Raw genomic sequence first — 13390 nt, 5'->3', positions numbered from 1 at the left:
CATTCTCACAAAAACATGACACCTTGTTGCCACTTTTGCTATAAAGAAACTATTTAGAATTTATCTCTAAGTAAGTGGTAACCATGGGTACATTTGGAATACATTTTAGATGCTGAAAAATGCTGAAAAACGCTCAATATTCACAAATGATAGATGTTACATGATCAATCAACAACTTAAGAAAAACAATAAAAAATATTTGACCTTATGTAATCAGGTATTGGCAATATTATTCTAAAAATAACTTTCATGGTTGCCATGGTAACACAGTGTTACCATGCAAAATCTGTTGTTATGATTGGGTTAATGCTACTATCTTGAGGAAAAACAAGAAAATTCATGACTTGCTCATATACATCCTTAGGACCTTGCAACACCAACAACATAAGAAAAATTGGGATTTATTGCTTTTCTGCAGCGTAACCATGGAAACAACGTACTAGTTGTTTAAAGTGATATATTTTTTGCTGCTTTAGAAATTTACTTAGCTTTTAATCAAGAAACATATTATTTGACTAACCTTGAATAGTACTTATCTGGTAGAACTAAAGTTGAATATCATATATTGATAAAGTTTGTTGAAAAATACAACACTGTTGCTATGGTTACCAAGAAGTGAAAATGTTCGATTTTGTTAATTATATATTAATATTAAACCCTATGTGCAAGCTTTTTGCATCCAGTTAGAGATTGGGTGGTAATCAAAATTGAAAGTCAGGTTAGTTATTCATAAATATCAATCATAAAAGTTTTGGGAATCTACATACAAGGGTACGTATCCAAGGAAACAGAATATTTTTCACATTTTTAAGTATATTTTTTCGGCTAATTTCCATAGCAACGCTCTATTTAAAGAATTAAATTTGAAATGTGAAAATTAGGGTCACACCAACGCCTTTAAAAATTGATCATCAGTTATATAGAAATATGTTTTTTAAAAAGATAGGATAAGATTGAAGAAATTCAAAATCCCTTCGTGGTATTAAAACCATGGCAACCATTGCCAACCCATAAGAAATATCATATTTCGTCCTTGGCATATGTTTCAAGGATTTTTTGTCTATTATTTGCCTGCTTTTCAACCTATAATTGTTTTTATTTTTAAGTGTATGACTCTTTAAAATTAAATGAACAAAATTATTACTTTTGAATACTTTGTTTCCATAGTAACGTATATAATAGTTGGTTTACCAAACATGTTTATCAAATATTTAAGACACCAGACCTTCAACTTTCAGAAACAGTCATAACCACTTGTTTGCTTTGCCGCAAACGTTAATTGTGGGACTCTGAACATGTTGAAAAATGCCATTTTTCAAACTTTAGGACGTGTTGCTATGGAAACCATGACACGTAGCAACCAATTTTTGCCTGATTTGAGTTTAAGGTATCAAAGACTTTTATCATAGAGAGTTTGGAGAAATTCTGAGACTATGCGTGCCACAGCTCCTATATAAAAGTTCAAGTCATTACAGAGAATGGCTCTTAATCACTGTAAATAATGTACTTGAAAGGTTAATAGAGTAAGAGAATTATGCAAAAATTTTTATTGTATAATACAAAAAGTACTTTCATAGTTTTAATGATCAGGTAGACTTGTAAGTAACAGATAAATAAAAATGAGACAAAAATAACTTGTCTTATTAAATGTTCATCAAAGACCAAGAGAGGCCAATGTAAGAGATTTCAACAAGGAATTAAAAGAGTACAGAAGCACTGATTATAAGTTTGTTTATGTACTGTCTGGTGAGAGTGATAAATGGGGAACAGATAAGAACCTAATTTATGTACTGTTAATGAACACTAGACTAATTATTTTGTTGATCCAGATCACCCTATTTTTCTTGCTTTTGGGCAACAAAGCTTCACCTTTCAGTTCATTTTATACTCTATGGATGCTCTAAATTGTTGTATTACACTCAGGTGACCGTTAAGGCCCTTGGGCCTCTTGTTTTTTTAAGAATAGGTGAGGAAAGCAAGAAAAGTGAATAATCGACAACTTACTGAAAACTTTTTGACAATGGGGGTGTCCATACTCATAAATACCATATCGTCGATGGGAAAGTATTAAAATCCTTTTTATATAAACTGTCTGACTCTATTGCAACAAAAAAATGAAAGGAATTCGTGTAACGAGGTTTCTTATGGTTGTAATTAAGAACACTACTGTGGCTCAGGTTCACACCATTTATTAAGCATGTATAATGTCTTATCTAAATGAATATCAATAACAGATTATAAATGTATAGACAAACAAAAAAGCAGAAAAATTCATAATAGTATTCATGAACTAAAGTAGGAAATACTTTATAAAACTAGAGCAGAGCTTTTAAGAGTGAAATATCTTAGTATCTTCAATCGAACGAGTTCTAGTATCTGATGGCTGTTTTGTTTTAGGAACATGATTCATTTGTAACATCATTTGTTGCATGACCCCTGTCTTCCTAACGAGAAACGTCTCTTACGACGATGGCATATTTCCCGATAAAAAAGTTATATTTACAGTACTTTCTTTCGTTTGTAAGGGATTTATTGTACAGAGTGGCGTGGCAGTCGAGTCGCGCAGCGACTCGACTGCCACGCCTCTCTGTACAATAAATCCCTTACAAACGAAAGAAAGTGTCTGTAAATGTCTTGTGTCATGGTCATTTGCATAGTCACTCCTTCAGCACCAAACTGCACGCGACATTACGTCATAGGCCTAGGTCCATCGTAAGTGTACAGGGTGTTCAAACAAAGCAGAAAGCACGAAAGAGATGGTTGCATTGAAAAATCAAGCAATGTTAAACGAGTGTGCAATTGCATTTGATGGATTAATTTAAGCAGTATGAGTATTTCAAAAACCATAACAAATACAGGCATAATACTGGAAACCTGGATCCGCCCGCATTATGATCCGCTACATTACTGTTACTATGGATATGCTTGCATGTCCTGAGGAAATCGAGTCAAGTACTCTAGCCACAGGTATCAAAATTATGGAATGTAGTGTGAAATAGTCGAAATACATGTATATATACGAACATGTATCAGTTTGCATGTAACTCAAAGAAATCAGAAAACAGTTGATATCAAGGGAATCAAACTGTGCGTTTTCAATATTGTTAGATTTCAATTATCTGTTTTAATTCGAATACATGTATTTCGTGAAATTCTGTGTATTTTTAAAATTTTTGTTTAAATCAGTTAACTAATGAGTTTACATGTATTAATCCTCTTGAAAATGGTTTTCACGTACATGCATTTTCAGATTGAAAGGGGGGGGAGGGGGGGGGTTGAATTATGTGAGGTTTCTCATTTTTCCTCAGGATAGGTTTTATATGCTTACAGAAATTGAAGAAAAAATATTCAAAAAGTATTGAGTTCTTCTGGAAGTTATTGTACAGTATATTGGAAGTTATTGTTCGGCTAAGCTCCGCCCCCTAGAAGTTATAGTACGCTGGAACTCAGCCAAAGGTTTTCTATCTGATTTAAAGTATGGCTAACATCAAAAGAAAAAGTACCGCACCAGTCTTAGGGGTGTAATACACCTGTTACTCACTTTCGGAAAAAATGCTGAGGTATTTGACATCGACGGTATTAGGAACATCTACCTTCGTAAACAAAAAAATGTAGCGTCGTCAAGACGGCCTAAGACGCTAACAAAAACATACACCAGACATAAGGAATATAACTAAACAAAAAAGAGAGTAAATATGATGTTAAATGTAAATTTTGTTAGACAAAATATGCAGTCAAAACGACGTTATCTTCAAATACACACTACATGTTTTTTTTTCCAACTTTTTTCTAAAATAACACGAATTTCGAAAAACGAACGAAGTATACCTTTCTTCTAAACTTTTCATTCGCAATTTTTGATTCTCTCGATATCAGCAAACAGCTTGAGGAAAATAATGTACGTAATAAAAGCATTGTAAATTCTGCAATTTAAGATACTGGACCAATGTTACAAATAGTGGCTGTGTTTTACGTTGATATGTGCAAACCCCGTGGTTGTGCAAATTGAAATGATTCTCAGGTTTTGTGTAATACTTTTTCCTTGTAAAATAATTTATAAAACAGACGTACTGATACAGCTAGGTATTGATGAAAAAAACATTATTAGTGACGTTCAACTAGCCTCTGGAAAGTTATTTTCCCTGTTTATTTTGTTGAAATATTAAGATTTGAAACCGAAAGTACATTGCAGATGGCGGATTTTATAGGGGTCTTGTCTTTATACATGTCATTCTTTCAATAACAGCCTTTCAGAGACCATTCACGTCCAACTTGCCCTTCATTGATAAACATTTTATTTCTGCAATGATGGCTTTCACTAAAAGTACAGAATTAAGCAGTGCATTTTTATCCCCCGCCATGAATATGGCCGGGCATATAGTGTTTGTCATGTCCGTCTTCCGTCCTTCTGTCCTTCCGTCCTTCGGTCTGTCCTTCCGTCACACTTTGCGTTTAGCTCTGTTCAAAGCTCATTTTCAAAGAAACTATCCAAGATATTTTTATCAAGCTTCAAATGCTGATAGATATTGATGAGAGCTATGCAACTGCATCAACATTTTTTGACCTTGACCTTTCCTTTGACCTTGACCTCACTTTTCTTAAAGTAGTGTTTAGTTCAGTTTTAAAGATACCACTCAAGATAGTGTAATCAAACTTCATATGTTCATACATACTGATGTAAGCTATTCAACTGCAACAACATTTTTTGACCTTGACCTTTCCTTTGACCTTGACCTCACTTTTCTTAAATTAGTGTTTAGCTCTATTTTAATGAAACCATTTAAGATATTTTAACAAACTTCATATGCTGATACATAGTGATGAGAGGTTTTCAACTGCATCAATATTTTTGACCTTGACCTCACTTTTCTTAAATTAGTGGCAAACTTCATATGCTAATACATACTGATGAGAGCTATTCAACTGCATCAATATTTTTTGACATTGTCCTTTTCTTTGACCTTGACCTCACTTTTCTTAAATTAGTGTTAAGCTCAGTTTTAAAACTATTCATAATATTTTTATCAAACTTCATATGCTGATACATACTGATGTAACCTTTTCAACTGCAGCAACAATTTTTGACCTTGACTTTTCCTTTGACCTTGACCCCACTTTTCTTAAATTAGTGTCAAACTTCATATGCTGATACATACTGATGTAAGCTATTCAACTGCATCAATATTTTTTGACCTTGACTTTTCCTTTGACCTTGACCTCACTTTTCTTAATTTGTGTTAAAATGTTGCATTACTAATATACCTTCGGCGGGGCATTCATGTCCTATGGACATATTTCTAGTTTTAAATATACATTTTTTTTCTCAAAAAATATTTTTGTGAAATATTTGTGTTCAACTGATACTCTCTATCTGTTAATGAATGATATATTTATAAACTGTGAAAGTTTTAACTTTATACCCCACATAGTTTTGGAGCTATTGTAAAAATAAATTTTTGGACATCTTGACCTTTGGAAAACCTCGAAGGGTCATGCATACACTTACTTGTACTCATCTCACGATAAGACAAGTACCACTCGTGTTTTCCAACTACATGGTGCAAAACTCCAACCCAATTCCCCTAGAAATAAAAAGAAATGACGAATATAAAGATGTATGAATAGTATAGACGAGATAAAAGGTCATGATATTTATGCACGTGCGCACCTGCGTAATGCATTAAATGACCAATATACTTGATTGCTTAGTTAAACGAAGCTTACAGGGAAACAGGGAATGAGACACCAAATGGGAGCTGGGGAGCGTTTGGGGAACATCTGTAACGGTCCCTGTTACAATTTAAACTACTTTACTATATTATTGAAATGTGAAGAAAAATTCCGTGTGGAAATGCTAAATTTTTTTTTTTTTTTTTTTTTTTTAGCATTTTGATATTTAATTAGTTTCTTATTGTTTTTACCCCAGAGGCTTATCCTAAACAATGAAAAAGAGGATGAAACATTCACTTCCATTAGAATATTCATTCAGTCATGAATAATTAGAAAGATAGGCAATGTTTCAACTTTAAGATTTTCAGTGATGTTTGGAGATCATTTCTGATGATGCATTTACATTTTTATTAATGAACAGACATCATGAGACGCTGTGACAATATGCAAGGTTTGTTGAATGTAATGGGGTATTTTTTAAGCGTAGGTATTTTGAGATTATATTTCAAGAATAATACAAGTGTTGCAAACAGCAATATTTTGATGAGTATTTAAATTTGAATTTTTTATGTAATGAGTGTTTTTATGCCCCCGTATCGAAGATTCGGGGGTATATAGTTTTTGCCCTGTCCGTCCGTCTGTCTGTCTGTTTGTCCGCAAAAACTTTAACATTGCCCATAACTTTTGATTGGTTGGAGCTATGGATTTCATATTTAACTTGTGCATTCCTTGTGACAAGACCTTTCTTTGGGTACCACCATATTTGACCTTTTGACTTTTGACCTTGGAGTTTGACTCAGTTTTGCAAAATTTTACCCATCTTTAACCTTGGCCATAACTTTTGAACAATTGAAGCTAGGGCTTTCATACTTCACATGTGTAATTCTTGTGACAAGACCTTTCTTTGGATACCAACAAATTTGAACCTTTGACATTGACCTTGGAGTTTGACCTACTTTTGAAAAAACTTGGACCTTGGCCATAACTTTTGAACCGTTGCAGCTAGGGCTTTCATACTTCACACATGTTATCCTTGTGACAAGACTTTTCTTTGGATACCAAAAACTTTGACCCTTTGACCTTAACCTTGGAGTTTGACCTACTTTTTGAAAAACATTAACGTTGGCCATAACTTTTGAACGATTGGTGCTAAGGCTTTCATACTTAACATGTTTAATCCTTGTGACAAGACCTTCCTTTGAATACCAACAACTTTGACCTTGGAGATTGACCTTCTTTTGAAAAACTTTGACCTTGGCCATAACTTTTGAACCGTTTGCAGCTAGGGCTTTCATACTTCACATATGTTATCCTTGTGACACGACCTTTTTTTGGATACCAACAACTTTGACTCTTTGACCTTGGAGTTTGACCTACCTTTGAAAAACTTTAACCTTGGCCATAACTTGTGAACGGTTGATGGTAGGGCTTTCATACTTCACATATGTAATCCTTGTGACAAGACCTTCCTTCGGATACCATCAACTTTGACCTTGGAGCTTGACCTACTTTTGGAAAACTTTAACCTTGGCCATATCTATTGAACCGTGGGTGCTTGGGCTTTCATACTTCACCCGTATAATCCTTGTGACAATACCTTCCTTGGATACCAACAATTGTAATCCATTGACCTTGACCTTGGAGTTTGATCTTCTTTTGAAAAACTTAAACTTGGTCATAACTTTTGAACTATTGGTGCTTGCATTCATATTTTTTCTGTATATTTCTTGTGAGAAGGCCTTTCCTTAGGCACCATTAATTTTGACCTTGACCTGGATGTTCGACTTACTTTAAAAAAAAACTTTTAACCTTTTCCATATCTATTCAATGGTTGGTGCTAGGGCTCTCATATTTCACAGGTATATTCCTCGACAAAAGACCTTACTTTGGGTACTAACTATTTTATTTGCATTTGAGAAATTTTAACCTTTGCTATAAGTTGCAATACGGGGGCATTAGTGTTTCAAAAACACATCTTGTTTTACTTTCTGTTGATCTGAATTTTATTTTCAAAGTTATCTTGTTTATACTCATGGATTATGTGTTAACCTTTTAACCAGCGCCAATACAACACACTATGAACATGTATCATGGGTCAGTACATGTACTTAAAAGTAGAACAATAATCTCAACAACAGCTGATGTGTGATCAATTGCAGTTCAAAGAAAGGGAGTCAGAGAAGCATTTTTAGAGTATGTAGCTCAGCGTTTAGGTACCACAGTATCAAGAAGACAATACCGACTTTTATATCTTAACTTTTCAATACTGAGCCAGTGTTCAGGTGAGCGATGTGGCTCCTGGGAATCTTGTTGAGTTGTGTTAGGGAAGTCTATGATATTCTGAAAGATGTGTTTTATTGCATCATTTGCTATGTGCATTAATGTAATCACAGCATCTTTCCTGTTGACCTTTTCACAAAAAATCTTAAGTTCTGTCTTAAGTTTTTGACTTACGAAAATAATAAGTCATTTCCTAGGTCGTTTTCACAAAACCAGTCGTAAGTGAAAAATTTAATCTTAAGATAATTCCTAAGTTTTCGATCTGCGAACGCACTTACGATTACACTTACGACAAAAGCTTTCTTAGCAACGCACTTTCGTTTTTAACGCGGCTGCGCAATTAGAGGTTCCGGTTTCATATTCGTCTGCAAATTGACATAATTGCGGGAAATATGGAAAACAGCGAAAAGAAATTCAAATGTAAACCCAACTGGAGCGTCGAAGAACTTGAGGCCTTGGCCCAGGCAGTATCGGCTAACATAGCAACTATAAGGGGGAAATTCACTCCTGGTCTAACAAATAATCAGAAAAACCAATGCTGGTTAAAGATAGCTGAAAGGTGAGTTGGCTGCAAGACGCACCGTATTTGTTTACATTTCTATTAGCTTTGTTTTAGCTGTATTTCTGTTGTATTTCGTATCTAAACAAAGCGAAAGCGACAAACACTTCAATGTATTTATACTGAACGATTTTAAACGTATTAGAAAGTGAGACTATAAACATGTAATATCCTCAACGATATGTACAAAACATTTATATTTAAAAAATACAAAACGCTATATGTAAAATTAAAAACATTTAATTTTCAAACTTCTGCATGCTTCTACATCCAAGAAGAACAATGTATGTTTTACAACGTACAGTTTAGACTAAATAATTTAAAAAATGATTAAAAGATACATAATGCACAAGAAAATTAAAAGGAAAAATAGCACCATCCATGATCCCCATGAAAAAAAATCACTGAAAATTTGTATCAAAACATATCAATCAGTGGCAAATCACCATGAATACTAAACAGTGTTTATATGTAAAATTCAAATTTTACTTGCATTTACTAATGTGTACCTGATATTTTTATATCCCCTGCTTAAGAAGCAGGGGAGTATATAGTGATGGGGTTGTCTGTTGGTCCGTCTGTCCATTCTTTCTATAATACTGAGAGGTACCCAATTCTTAACTGCAGCTCTATCTTATACTATTGAATAAAATTTAATGATACTTTCGCAGATTCTTTATTACATAGTGCCATTGTGCATCTTCTATTTTACTTTTTGATCTGACACTTATTTCGGGTCTCCCAGGGCAAAACATGGACTCTGCAATTATAATCATATGGGAGGCGGAGGGTATCATTTAGTGAGCTCAGTGCTCACAGTACCTTTAGTTTCTGAGTTACTTCCCTTAACAGCTATAATTACATATTATTCATAATGGTCAATAGAGTCAGACTGGTTGATTGTTTCTATCATGTAACTGACTGAATTGATTGAAACACACCGTCATAAAAATATTGGCATGGATTTATTTTAATCCTTATTCGTTGTTACTAAATGCTGCTTCCTTCATACAACCTAAGAGCTCAGTCAGTCTACCTTTCAGCTTGTCACATCTTTGCCCTTCCCAGCATACTGAGCATAACTATGGTAAATGAGGACCTGTTGGCTTATTTCTGGTCTTCCATAGCAAAACATGGACTTTGCCATTATAATCATATGGGGGGGGGGGGGGGGTATCATTCATTTTGTGAGCTCAGTGCTTAAAGTACCTTACCTTTTGTTTTTTCTGCAAAAGGAGATATATATTTGGATGTCAAATGACAGAGTTAGGTAACTTGGTCATGTATGCTAAAAGTAATCTGTTTTAACTGTCCCAAAAATTACATTACAATGTATCAATGTTGATTTTAGAGTAAATTCTGTCAATGTGTCAGAGAACACCAGAGATGTGACTGATTGTAAAAAAAAAAAAGTGGCAGGACATTTCTAGCACAACAAAGAAAAAGGAGGCTTCCCGTTTGAAAGAACTGCGGGCAACAGGAGGTGGTCCTGCACCTGTAGAGGATTTGAAAACCTGGGAAAAACTTGTAAGTTAATAAGGTTACACAGAATGAAATTGTTGTTGTTGGTTCTTTTCTGAAATAATATTGACCCAAAAGATGATTTGCCAATTTTAAAATTTCAAAAATATTTTTGTCCCTTTTGTGAGCAATGCTGTATGACATTATGAGTTTAGCCTTTTACTTTGCTGTTGATATGTTGAGTTTATATTTAGATTGTTGGCACTCTAACTAAAAGTTGTGTGGAAGGTGTGTCAGGTGGTGTCGACACCTCTGAAAGTACATGTACTGCAGCACCATTAGATCATGATACATCGTGTTTCAAATTAATGGAGAAAGGTAAACATTATTCTTCTGATGCATAACAAATCTGAAATAATATCAACTTACATTTAGAAAAATATAGTGTAACTCCAAGTATAATGAAATATTTTGAGTCATTTACATGTATGTTACAGGTATATTGAAGAAGATGTGAAATATATTCAGCTTGTTTATAAATATTCTAATCTGTATCATCATCATCACAGTACTTAATATTCCTCTAGATAATGATTCCATGTCTGTTATGTGTGCTGATGCAGTTTTGCCTGAAAATTTGTCTGGTATGTATTCGGTTTTATTATAACTCTTATTATTCTGATTAAAATTTTTCTGTTTTCTCTTGCCATTGTTTTTGTTGGCGTCATCGCTAACCTTTTAGGTCACCTGAGTGACTCCGATGATCTAGCTATAGCTATCGGTTTTCTTGCGTTGTCCATTGTTCGTCGGTCATAAACTTTTGTACATTTTCAGTTTCTTCTCTTGAACCCCTGAACCAATTTTGGCATATAGCATTAATGAGTGAAGGGTGCAAAAATTGTGAATTTCAGGGTACCTGTTGGGCCTTAGGGATGGGGCTAAAACCATCAAAATTAGTGCTATCTTTAAAAATCTTCCTCTTTACTCCTGAATATCAGGCAGTCAAACTGTTGGCATGATTGTAATAAGCATTGTTCCCTGGGCCTCTTTTAAATTTCATCTTCTTCTCCAGAATCAGAATATGTCCTTTGAAAACTATTTTGAAAATTTCATTCTTGTCTCCTAGGCTTGACCCATTCAAAGGTCATTGCCCCTTCCTCTGTAAACCTTGTTATTGCTGCTCTTTTGAAACTGTAAACCATAAATATACCAAACATTCACTAATGTCTTCCATTTCTCAACACAAAACTTTAATCTTTTCAGTGCAAAAGGATTTGATGACCCCTTTTGTGAGTAATTGTCCTTCTTAAATCTATGTACTTATCATTAAACCCTCAAACTTTTAAACATATAATTACAGAAACATGGGGACCAACTGCAATGTGGTCCTTGGGCTTTGACATTGAAGAGATTTGGTCAAGGTCAAAGGTCAAGGTCACTTAATTTTTTTTTTAATCTCTTAAGCAATTTCTAGTCTCTTTTCCATAAAATTTAGCTGTAGGGAGTTAAATATGAAGAATAGATTAAATTTTAAGGAGGTGGAAAGACCTTTACCGGTAATTATTCTATGATCAATTAGTGTACTAGTTTTTATACTTCAGTCTTGTTTTGCTTATAAGCCCCAATAGGAACCCATGTATCAATTCAATGCAAACTGAATTCACAGTGATATATTTTTATGTTAAAGTCATACTATAAACTATATTGTGTCAAACATGGAGTACTTACTTGCTATTAATTGATTAAACACCATTCTCAAATGTATTTTAGAGAGCACCGTGACCTTAGTGGAAGAAACTTCTGCTGCAACTCTGCCATCAAGTGTGTCAGGTACATTTTTTAATTAGTTATAATTTATAATTTAAAATGTTTATCTTTCACTTCTTTTTAGCTCAGCTGAGTCAAAGGCTCAAGTGCGTTTTTCTGATCATGTGCAACACGTAACCCGGTGTCTGTTTTCTCAAAACTTTTCATATGTTTGATGTCTTAATTTTCCTAAACTACTGTGTCAATTTTAACCAAACTTGCCACAAAGCATCCTTTGAGCAAGGTCCCTTTGAAGGGGAAAGAATAAAAAAAAATTGAAAATAGAGTATTCTTCTTCTAAAAAAAAATCTTCCACTGATTTCTAAGTAAGTCTCTATGAAAAATATTTTGGATATCTTCTCTCTTAAAGAATAATTATGCATATTTTTTTTTTACTGACAGTAAGTCCAGAAGCATGTATTTCAATGGAAAGTACTTCATCTTCCACAAGGCAAATGAAAAGGAAGAAATCTCATAACAGTAGCTGTGAGTGATATATTCTGCTTTAAATGTTAATGCATGATGGCTGAGAAATTAAGTTCAAATATATTTGCTGAAATATGGGTACATATGCACACTGTTTTATTAACATTACATAAGGCCAAATAAAAAAAAAATATGTGTGGTTCCGGTTACCTGACCGTCCCTATTTTATATCCCCAACCCTAAACATTTTTTTGACAATTTTCAAATTTCCGGAATTTTCCCCGATTTCCCTCATTGGCTCCAGTATTAGTTTTAGTTTCAGCACTGGTGGCCTTCTTTGACATCATCGTTTCAACACGCAGTACAAGTGTTTTGTCAGTTACAAATATCACCACTTGAAAGAAAGCGATAGTATTATCTCACCAATAGTTAATTCAAGAACATTCAATGATATTTTTGATGTTTAGTATATTTAAAAAAAAAAAAAAAAAAAAAAAAAAAAAAAACCTACCTACCTACCCTAATTTGTTTGGAGGTGTAACCAGAACCACACATATTTTTTTATCTGGCCTAACAAAATTTTGAGAATTAGAGATTAAATGCTTACTTACCTAGCAATTCAGTAGCTGGTTTATGATAATGCATGTATCTGTATTTACAGTCAAGACTGAGACAACAACAACAAAAGATATTCGGGAGGAGTTTGTTGAAATGGAAAGAGAAAAAGAAAAGCATCTTCAGGAGTACCGGGCTAAGAAGATTGAACTCTATGAAAAGATGGTGGCACAACAGGATGAGATGCTTCAACTGCAGAGGAGATCTACAGCAGCATTAGAATTACTTGTTTTAAAGCTTCCAGGACATTCTGTAAATTCCCCTGTGTCACCATTTTCAGTCTCCCCTATCAACAACTTTTCAAATCTATCATGATAAATTATGATGCAAAATTTTTACAAGTCTTCATGAAATGGCCAGCTGGGCATATAGTATTACCTCCTTCTATCTGTCAATCCATCATAGATAGTTTTCCAGACTTTAATTTGCTGTTTTGAGAATTTTTTGGGTATTTCTCTTGATCTTGATCAGATACAGATTAAAATTCTTCCATTTCTACAAAAGTTATGGCCCTTAGACTTTGAAAATTTCTAATCATTTAATGTTTTCCAGATTTTTTATGCTATACTTGTA

General features: G+C 33.9%; 1 pseudogene; it reads left to right on the top strand.

Moving 5' to 3' along the window:
• Nucleotides 1-8342: 8342 nt before the first annotated feature.
• Nucleotides 8343-13132, top strand: LOC133199945 (uncharacterized; annotated as a pseudogene).
• The last annotated feature ends 258 nt before the right edge of the window (nucleotides 13133-13390 follow it).

This window comes from Saccostrea echinata, unplaced genomic scaffold, assembly GCF_033153115.1.
Source record: "Saccostrea echinata isolate AGI-Se365-2 ecotype Australia unplaced genomic scaffold, CSIRO_AGI_Sech_v1 ptg000036l, whole genome shotgun sequence".
Classification (NCBI taxonomy): domain Eukaryota; kingdom Metazoa; phylum Mollusca; class Bivalvia; order Ostreida; family Ostreidae; genus Saccostrea; species Saccostrea echinata.
The sequence above is the reverse complement of the archived record's forward strand: the minus strand, read 5'-3'. Positions and strand labels throughout refer to the sequence as shown.